This window comes from Mycteria americana, chromosome 9 (genome assembly GCF_035582795.1).
Source record: "Mycteria americana isolate JAX WOST 10 ecotype Jacksonville Zoo and Gardens chromosome 9, USCA_MyAme_1.0, whole genome shotgun sequence".
Lineage (NCBI taxonomy): Eukaryota > Metazoa > Chordata > Aves > Ciconiiformes > Ciconiidae > Mycteria > Mycteria americana.
The window spans coordinates 6,354,203-6,364,164 of NC_134373.1; positions in this window are offsets into that span (position 1 = coordinate 6,354,203).

The window sequence follows — 9,962 nt, forward strand, 5'->3', positions numbered from 1 at the left end:
ACCATTTGAAAATGCTCCCGCTCCCGCCGCTTTCCCGTGGAAGCCCTGGTGCTCCTCAGACCCCTGCCAGTGCTCTCCTGCCCGTCATCAGCGTGGGCAGAGCTCGATGTCGCAGCGATACGGAGGAAATTCCTGTGTGGTTTATTGAGAATATTAGACCTTCTGGCAACAGTCCTTGCAGATCCTAAGCAAAGCCTGAGGCAGCGAGGTTTGGCTGCAGTGCCAGCGTTGATTACGTTGACTTACTGTTTGCCTTCCTGGAAAGGAGCAAGATATACTGAGACACTGATGTAACAAATCCCTACTTTATTATGCCTCAACCCTGAGCTTTTATCCCACGCGGAGCTGGCTGCCATTTATCTTCAAGTTGCCTGCATAGCGCATAACTCACCCTAAGTGTTTCTGCCCCCAAGATACATGTCCACCTCCTCCCCAACCTCCCTTAGTCTCCCAGCCTTAGCTTGTGCACGGCTCCAAGTCCCAAAGGAGAGCTGTGCTAAACATTAACCCGTCCCTTTCCACAAAACATAAAACCCAACAGCTTTACCGCATGTGAAAGTCCTTGTAAAACATACCTGACATATAGCAGCGCCGTGGCCGGTTTCGCACTTCAATGCTGAAACTCACTTTTTGTTACAGATGGTCAAGAAGAAATGTCTCTACCTTCTGAGGTTTTTCTCTTTTTTTTTTAGAAAACAACATCACTTCAAGTAACGGATTGGCAAAAGTCAAACTTCCTGTACAGGTTTGAATTTGTGTTTGTTGGAGTTGCATGCATCCCTGGAATAATATATTAGCATGTAATTCCTTCCTCTGGTTTCAGGTTGGACCACAGCATTTCAAGCCACATCACAATTTTCTCCTATCTCAAAAAAAAGCATATATTCCAAAATTAATGGACTCTTCATCTGAAAAAGATGTTTGACTCTCAAAGCTCTGTGGCTAAAATACTTAGGCAATCAAGCACATTTCTTTTATCAAGTGATTCAGAGTATATTCCTTAACTGACCGCAGGAGATGGGTCTTTCAATGTTTTATATACATTTTTTTTTTTAAAAAGCTAAAGTCTATCCTCAAAATATGGAATTTAAGGGGAGATTAACCCAAACCGTGTAATTTACAACAGCATGAAATCAATCTACATCAGTTGAGTTTATATGTGGAAGTGTCATACACCCATCTTCCACATACCACCAAAGCATATCGAATAACTCCTGATATGAAACAGTTTCAGAATCAGGCACAGTCCAAACAAACACTCTTAGAATATGATCAGATTAAGTTGTTTAAAATACGGGGCATGTGGAAGTCATCAAACACTGACATCAGATGGAAATCAGGCTTCTCTTCCGAAAGAGCTGAACACAGGGTAGGTCTTAGCGTAGGATCAGCAACTTCCCTGGACTGTTTCCTGCTCTCAAATGGTTTAGCAAAACGCTTTTTAAAAGTTTAATAGACATCCAAAAGGGTTTTATAAAGTGCCATCAAATTATATCTATCATTTTGATACATACTAGGGTGGCTACTTTAAAAAGCAGACTACAAGTAGGAAAAAAACACTGTCAAACAGAGATCAGCCGTAAAACATACATCAGACTCAAGAGAGCATGTCAGCATGGAAAGCCTACTGCAAGCACGCCAGCAGACCCAAGAGGACTTCTAGCATTTTGCTGAACACAATACCTGGTAAAAGCATGTCCTTGACAATGATGCACGTTTCTTTCCCTACAGAAAGTTAATTAGATGCGTTTTCCGTGAGTGACAACATGATATTTGAAGATATCTGTGGATAATGACACTAGAAGAAGTGAATATCTTTTACAGGCATACCCTGCATGTCTTAAGTTACCATAAGAGGAAGAGATTTAGAAACACTTAGGAGGTACACGTAGTTTTAGTACACTAGTTTAAGGTGATTAGGAACATAACAGCGATGACCTCCTCTATAGGAGGAGGAGGAGGAGGAGGGTCTGATGGATCTGATGCGCAACGACATAATTCCTTTGATGCTTGTGCAAAATGTCCATTGTGGGATGACTTCTTTTTTCCTATTCAGAAAAGTGAAAGGCAGTATTTCTTCATCTTCTTAATGGCAACACACACAAAACTCTCGGCCAAGTTAAAGGGGAAGGCATTATGCACTTCAGCTCTTCTAGAAGAGAGGATGCTGCCAGGCTTTTCCCCCGAGCCACAGCTGATTTTCCTAGCCTGCAGACATGCCCGCTCCCGCCTCCCTGCCGCATTTGCTCCCAACTCCATTCAGCACAGCATTTACTGGCCTGAACGGCCTTGGAAAGACAGGATGTCGCACAGCACAAATGGGTTTATATTTCTAGTCCCCAGCTTTGCTAGCGCTTGCCGGTCTTCCCTCCCCTTCCCACCATGTCCTCCTTCACCCTGGCTTGCAGACACAGCCCGGGAACCTGCTGCGCTGGTGGGTATTACTCCCAGGGCTGGTAATGACCACGGTGCAGCTGCGACCTGAGCAGAGCAGAGGAGCAGAAGCCGAAAGCCAGCTGTGGCTTGCAGCTGTGCGGGACAGAGGAGGATTCCTGCGTGGCCTGGGAATAGCCACAGAGAGAAATGCCCAGGAGAGGACAAGAGGTGCAATATGGAAGATGCGTTGCCAAAAAATGTAGTGGAGCACGTGGAACTACAGGGAGAGATATGAAGTGTTGGTGGAAGGCAGGGAAGACAAAAAAGGAGGGGGAAAACTGTGCTTCAGAGCCTGCAAGGTCATTAGACACTCTTTGGTGAACGGTGCATTAAGAGAGCCCTGAGGGGCTGAATGAGGTCTTTGGTCGGGGAGGGAGCACGGACTGAGAGCAGTGAAGGGGAAAGATGTTTGTTAAATAGGTTTTCCATGAACATGCTGGCAAAGACAGAAATACCCTGACATTTACCTTTTCCTCTCAACCTTCCAGGAACAAAATACTCTGAAATCCAGCTGAATGCGAAGACAGGTCTCCTGGCTCCTTTGGAAACTGTCTTTGGCAAATTTGTTAGCAACGATGTGTATCCTTCTTCTAGCGCATGGAGGGTATGAATTAATTCCCCATGGTTGATCCAACCCTCTAACCCTGCAAAAAATGTCTGCACTAAAACTAAGAATTTCCTTGCTCCCAGGCAGAAAATGTTAACTCCTTCCTTGCTGGAACTGCAGCCTTTAAAAACACACACTGAATTTCAGGTCAGTCAGCAGAAGCAGAAAAAAAGCTTTGGACAGACGTTAGGGTGCGCATTGAGTTTGATTTTTGGAATGGGGGGAGTTCTTCCAAGTTAATTGCTGGTTACACAGAATACTACAGGACTTGGTATCACTTGTAAACTATTATACAGCAGTAGGGGAGGACGAGATTCCTCTATAGTAGAGGGTGATTTACAGACATGCCCAAGTGGTGGCTGGGACAAGCAACAAAGTCCAGCCTTTATTTCTTGCAAATGAAACGCCTGAAAGCACATAGGATGCCCATCAGTCTTGTGTCGCTGGTGCTCGGAGAGTTCCCATTATTTCTATTCATCCCATTCACAGAGCACTGGAGAGACTTCCCCCTCTCCGCCAAGCAGTGCCCGAGGAAGACAAATGAACTCTCCTGGAGCCAAACATCTGGCTGGTCCCAGAGGGACAGGGAATGGCGAGAAAGCCCCTACCTCCAAGCACATGGGCTGGCACAGTAAAGCCTCGTGAAACCTATTCACCGTTGGGTTCATCAAGCACATTCCCTGGGAGCCCTCACAAAGCCTTAGTTACAAATGTAAATCAAGCTCCAGAGACATCTAAATTCTCAGAAAGATGGAGATGCAAATCACAGGGAAGGACATCAAAAGCGAAAACGAATTTTAGCTGAAGGGAGTCAAACAGTCTTCTGGGAATTAACAGAGACTTTACAATGGATAAGAGAGGGTTACCAGGGATTCAGCATGAAAATTCAAGGATTGAAGACCTTTGAGTTAACCTGTTTTCAGGATAATGATGGCAGGAATGTGGGCATCAGCATTTGCTTCCCATTTACTATGTGATTTTAAGCAGGGGAAGGACCAAAAGCCTGACTGATCTTCAGGGCCGTTTAAGGTAAAACTGCACTTCTTGTCTTTCCGAACCACTCCCAGAAATACCTGGAAGGCATGAGAATATTTTGGAGCTCCAGCTGATACCAAACGGTTGTCACAGCAGTCACATGCTGGATGGATGGGACCCTCTTTGCAGCAGAACTTGTAGCCTGAAGAGCCTCCCCAGCCCCATCCAGAGCCGGCCCTCCTGCCAGCTGCAGACGCCCACTGACGTTAAACAAGAATGAATGTGCTGAAACCATGGACTGAAATTCAACTGGCAAACGCTAACATCTATTTTTATCTTCCCTCCACCACCCCCCCCCCCCCCCGTTAAGTAGTATGTTAAGAACATCCTGTGCTGTGTTTTGCACTCGAGAAGAAATGAAGAAATTGGCCACACTGGGCAATGGGTTACTCAGTATTTAGATATCAGCCAAGGGGTTTCTCACACTGTGGTATTTAAGGCTGCCCAATGCTTCTCCTAATAACACCCAGCTCCCCATTGCCAAGCCGTTAGCCCTGAGCTGAAATATTTAGCTACTGACTAGTTGCACAGCCTAAAATATTAAATATCAGCTGTTTGGGGGCTAGGGTTGTTTTGCTCTGCTCTGGTTTCAGAAGCAGTCATTCTGGGGGCAAAGCTAGGGACGAACACTTCGTCCCCCCACACAGGCGAGGAGAAGCCAGTCCTCTCTCTCAGCAGCTCCACCACTTCCATTTCTTGGGAATGTGGGGTGAGGGGAGAAATCTGGCATTCAATCGTGAGGGCTGCCGCAGGATCAACGATGTACCAAGAGCTCTCGGGCATTTCAGTTTAAATTCTCCAAAGACTGGGCAAATTTCCCTGTAACTGATACCCACAGACCACCCTGGGAGGGGACACGAGGCGATGGGGGGAAGCAAACGTCCCTGGTACCCAGCAGCCGGCAGCGGGAGGCTCGGCTCCAGCTGCAGGAACGGGGGACAATGAGCGGAAGAAGGGGAGATAAGCAGCCAGGAAACAGGCAGGGGACAGCGGGGCAGAAAGCCACGAGAAAGCAGAAAGGGAGAGCTGCAAGGGGAAAAGCAAGACCGGCATCCAGCGGCGAACAGGAGGGAAGCCCGTATCGGAAAGGAAGCCCTCAGGAAACGTCAGACGGAATGTCGGAGCAAGGGTGCTGGGGTAAAGGCTCCGTGAGGCCCGGGGAGCAGGAAAACAACACCGGCAAGGGGGAGCGGAGGGACTAGGAGCCTCTCTGTGAAGTCCCTGGGGCGATGGAGACTGGAGCATGGGACGGAGAAGCCTGGCTATCCCATGCTGTTGGGAGGAGTGGTCACTCGGACAAACAACCTCCCAGAAGGAAAAGCTGGAACAAGCTGGGATTACGGCTGTAAAACCCGGTGACCAATGTCCGCTTATGGATATTCAGTCTAGGACAAAAAAAAAAAAGGTGTTACAGATTTCCCTATCCCAGCTATGCAAAGAGAGGGCCATAAGAAGACACATCACCTGGGACAGAAATAGGTCCATAGGGAGGACCAAGTGGTTCGATCTTCCCAATGGACCAGGAAGGATCACGTGATGAAAATCTCTTCAGGTCTCCTATTTCAAACCCTAGATAACTGCACACAAATCTTTATCACGGGAAGGCTGGATTTGCTACCTTAAGCATTCAACATTTAGGAAGTCCTAATATTAGAGCCATGATGACACACGCATTCAGACCCGTTATTGACCTGTGATGTACGATGCTGCCTTTAGTTAAACAATAACATATTATTTCATCTGTGGGGTCCTGAATTTTTTAACTACTCAGCACTCCCTGAAGCTGCTGAAGAGCCAGTGCGTTGCATAGCATTTCAGTAGCGTTCTCAGTGCCACAAGTACTCACAGGAATGAGCAACTTAATCTTCTGTGAGAAATTATCATCCTCATTTTACAGCCAGAAAGCTAAACCGATCCCACCAGAAATACCCACTAGCTGCAGGGTCCCACCTTGGGACGGGATGTTTTAGAGGCTCACGTTTTTGCTGCATTTCACACGTGGGATGCGGAGGGTTGCTCGTTTATGCTTGCAAGCACACGGCATCTGCTGTCCAGGCGTCCACCCGGCCCCAGGAACGGAGAATGTGGTGCATCACTTACTTTTCACAGTGCATCGCTTGGGAAAGGTGCGCAAGAGCAGAGCCACAAGTACTTTCTGCTGCTGCCTTCATCCGGACACCCCTTTTCCTTCCATCACTCCCCCCTGTCTCCCTTCGTTATCACTCATTAAAGCTTTCAAGCCCTGCAGCGGGTGGGACGGCAATTGGCTGGCCCAAAGCACCGCTTCTGCCAGCGTGGGATTACTTCTAAGCTAATCTCTCTTGCGTGACAAGGCTTATTTGGGCCTCGTGTAGGCATTTAGAGCTGCTCTGGGAACGAAGCAGTTACCCAGTTTTCCATGCCCAACCTAGGATCACAACAGCGGGCTCAGTCGGTGCTGATGTGGGGTCTTTCCCCTGGGTTTCCCTGCATAACGTGGGCTCATTCGTAGGGAATTACTGAGGGAGTAATTCAGCCTCAGGATTTCCTACATCCCCATCTGCCCTATTTCATAACCATAGAGAAGCTGCCCATCAAAACAGCTACTGCTTCTACCATGGTTTAGACAATTCTGCATCTATACGTGTTTCTCCAGATGAAAATCGAGGTTTACTGCACGTCTGGGAAGCCTCGTGCAAGGCAGCTCCAGGTCTGGAGCACGGGGTGATGCTCTCCAGCAGTTGGGAAGCGTGGGAAGAACCAGGCAGTAATTAACCCAGTGCTCAGGGGAGGGGGCTTGCAATCCCCAGGGTGACAGGTCAGAGGGGTGGGCAAATGCATCTCTCCCAAGACCCCTACAGGGAACAAAGCCTTTTTTTCCCCCCAAAAGACAGAGAACAAGAACATTTTGACAAAGAGAGTCAAGCCCAAGCAGTTTTGCTGCTGATCTCAGCGCTAGCGGTGCCCGGCCAGTGACGCTGGGGGTGACGCAGTTACAGACAGCTTTCTGGACACGTTGCTTTTTGGTGTCGTCCTTGTTAATACCGTGGTGCAGTGGCCATTCAGGAGTGCACCTTATGGATAGGGCTTAGCTGTTTCTCATCAGGAAAGGGCAACTGCATTGCAGGGATGAAGGCTTGCAAAGCACCGAAGTGCAAAGAAACCGCTAGCCATGGCTCGCGTGCAGCGAGACGGCAATCCGCAGAGTTTGCACCTACCCTTGCTCCAGCACCACTGTCCAAAGGGAATAATAATCAAATAACCTGTACCATGTTATGGAGGGAATGAAAATCCCCCCTCCAAGGGTGGCAGAACGGCTGATTAAGCTCTCTCTTGCAGGACAGAGCTATTGCACTGTTCTATCGATGAAGCAAAGGACTTTTTTCTTTTTAAGTTACACAGCAGCGCTGCCACCGAGCGGGGAGGCAAGCGGCAAGCCAGGGGTCCCGACTCCAGGCGCTCTGCAGATGATCAGGCTGGGCCACGAGCAGACGTTACCAGCTGGTACGGGGCCTGGGTTATTTCATGTGAGGGAAGGGAAACAATAGTAGCCAGTAAATCTCTCCCGCACAGCTGGATTTAAGCGTCCCCAGGTGTATTACTTCCCCGGAGAATAACGTTCATTTGCTCATTCATTCTTACCATCTCATTGACTTACCTGCCTAATTTATAATATACGAACTGTTAAAGGTATGGATTTTGGCGTCTTACAGAATAGCAGCAATGCGCAGGGGAACCAGAAAAAGGCACTGGCAGCCCCCCAAAGCTGGGGACCCTCGCAGCCTCCTTCTTCCCAGCAGACACTGGATTCGCCCAGGGTGTAACTCAGAGTAGACATATTTCATCCCATCATCGATATTACACTCGACTGATGCTTTTCTCAGGCTCGATATGCTAGAATCTTATAAAAAGAAAAAACCCTGATTCCAGCTGAGTCCTATTCTATAGTCTGGTATCTTATCCTCCCTTTAAAAACGCTGACATCTTCCCATTCCTCTTGCCCCACCGCCACCGCCGCACCCCCCCGGGGATCCTGATGTTGCATTTTTCTCCGAACAAAGGCTTTCTGAAAGCAGGAGGCCCTCCGGCCGCCTACTGCTACCGGCGCTGGCTCTCCCTGCAACCCTGTTCAACTGAACTATGCTACTCTCATTAGCATTAATGTGAAAGTTGTTCTCACCGTACAGACTCCGCTTATTATTGGCTTTAACGGAAGGAATTATACACCGAAATAATAACACCCCGGCTGAAATTAAGCTTGGTTATTTTCATGCCATTGCTAACATGTCCAGAGCGGATTTATTAAAACCAAGAGTCAACCCCTGCCAGAAACTAGAGACATTGCTTACGAATAAGCAACTTCGGTGTTTATTCCTCCTGCCTTCTCATCTGCTGAGCTGCAGAAGGAAAGGGTGCCTTCTGATAAGCAACATGTCAAGCTAATTATCCACAGAGATTTTAAGCTGCATATTTTCTCTCTGGCCTAATATAATCCAGATGTGGGAAAGGCATGGTTTTAATCAATCCTTCTGTACATCCCATGACACTCGGTCACACGTGCACGCGTAGGTATGTGCATCACCCAATAAAATAACCACGTTGTACACAATTAATAAGCTGGCTGTCACACGTGGGTTGGTTTGTGCTCCTTTTGTAGGATTTTTAGTGCTGCCCCCCAAACAAACTAGTTCTGAAAAAAAAGACTTTGCATTCGCAAGTGAAACAAGTAAATACTCTTAATCGTTATAGAGCACTCTTTCCATAGCTACAAAGGTTTTCATAATAGATTGAGCGTGACCCTCAAGTAGTCTCATTGCAGGTAAAAAGGGAAGATCAAAAGCTATATACTGCCTCTATACTGTTACATAAGAGCTTGGGAAACAGAGGGAAACCAGCTTTCCCTCCAGCGCGTGGATGGCCATTTAAAAGGGACACACCATCAAAGCCCACGCCAGCGGCTTCGCTGCAGCCCCTGGTGCCGCTCTGCTGCTCTGCAGCCATCCGAGGTCTTTTCTTCCTGAAGCAAGCGACAGAGCCAGGCTGCGCGGTGGGAACAGAGCCCTGCACAAACGGCAGGGTCACTTACCAACACCGCACCGCACAGCGCGGGATACAAAATAAACAGCTGCTTTTCGTCTCTGGTGACACCCGAGTTCGGATGCTGTTATGGCTGCAGTGAGCAGCCAGACCATGCTCCTCCAGTACGGATATTCTCAATATCAAACTCGGATCCAGAGAGCTAAAGGAAATAGCTCAATGCACCATCAGCTCACATGGATTCCCAGCCACACCAGTGCTTGCTGTACTGGAAACCCCTCCATTTAAAAGCCCCAGCCAGACCAAGATGCTCCTGACCCATGAGCATTACTGCTCAGCCATCTGAGGCTGAGATCTCGGGGGATCGCTGCCAAGACCTTGCTCTCCCAGAGGCAAACACATCTCAACAAACTCCCTCGTGCCTCTCCAGCTGCTCCCTTAGCTGAGGGAAGAGAGATGGGTAACCAGTCCTCCTGGCTGGCACGGTGCCGAGGAGAGCAAACCCACCGCTAGCACCTCTGCTCTCCTTCAGAGGAAGGCACCGCACCCTCCTCTCCTCACTGGAAATGCAGAACAGCAGCGGTTAACGACACCGAAACCAGCTGCCTCACTTTCTGCTCATCAGCTTGTTGATCACGTGAAGAACGGGCATGAGTTTCAGCCTACCAAACAAGGATGATGAAGATGATCAGAAACCGGTTCTCATCAATTAATGAAGCAGATCTATTTCTTTCCTTTTCCATGTCCCCAAAGAGCATTATTTTTCCTTTGGCCCTAGCTAGGGGGATTAAAAGATGAAGCAAGAGTATCTTACTTTAAAAGAGGAATTAAATAGATGCTGGATGGGAAGCAGGACCTTTACAAACAA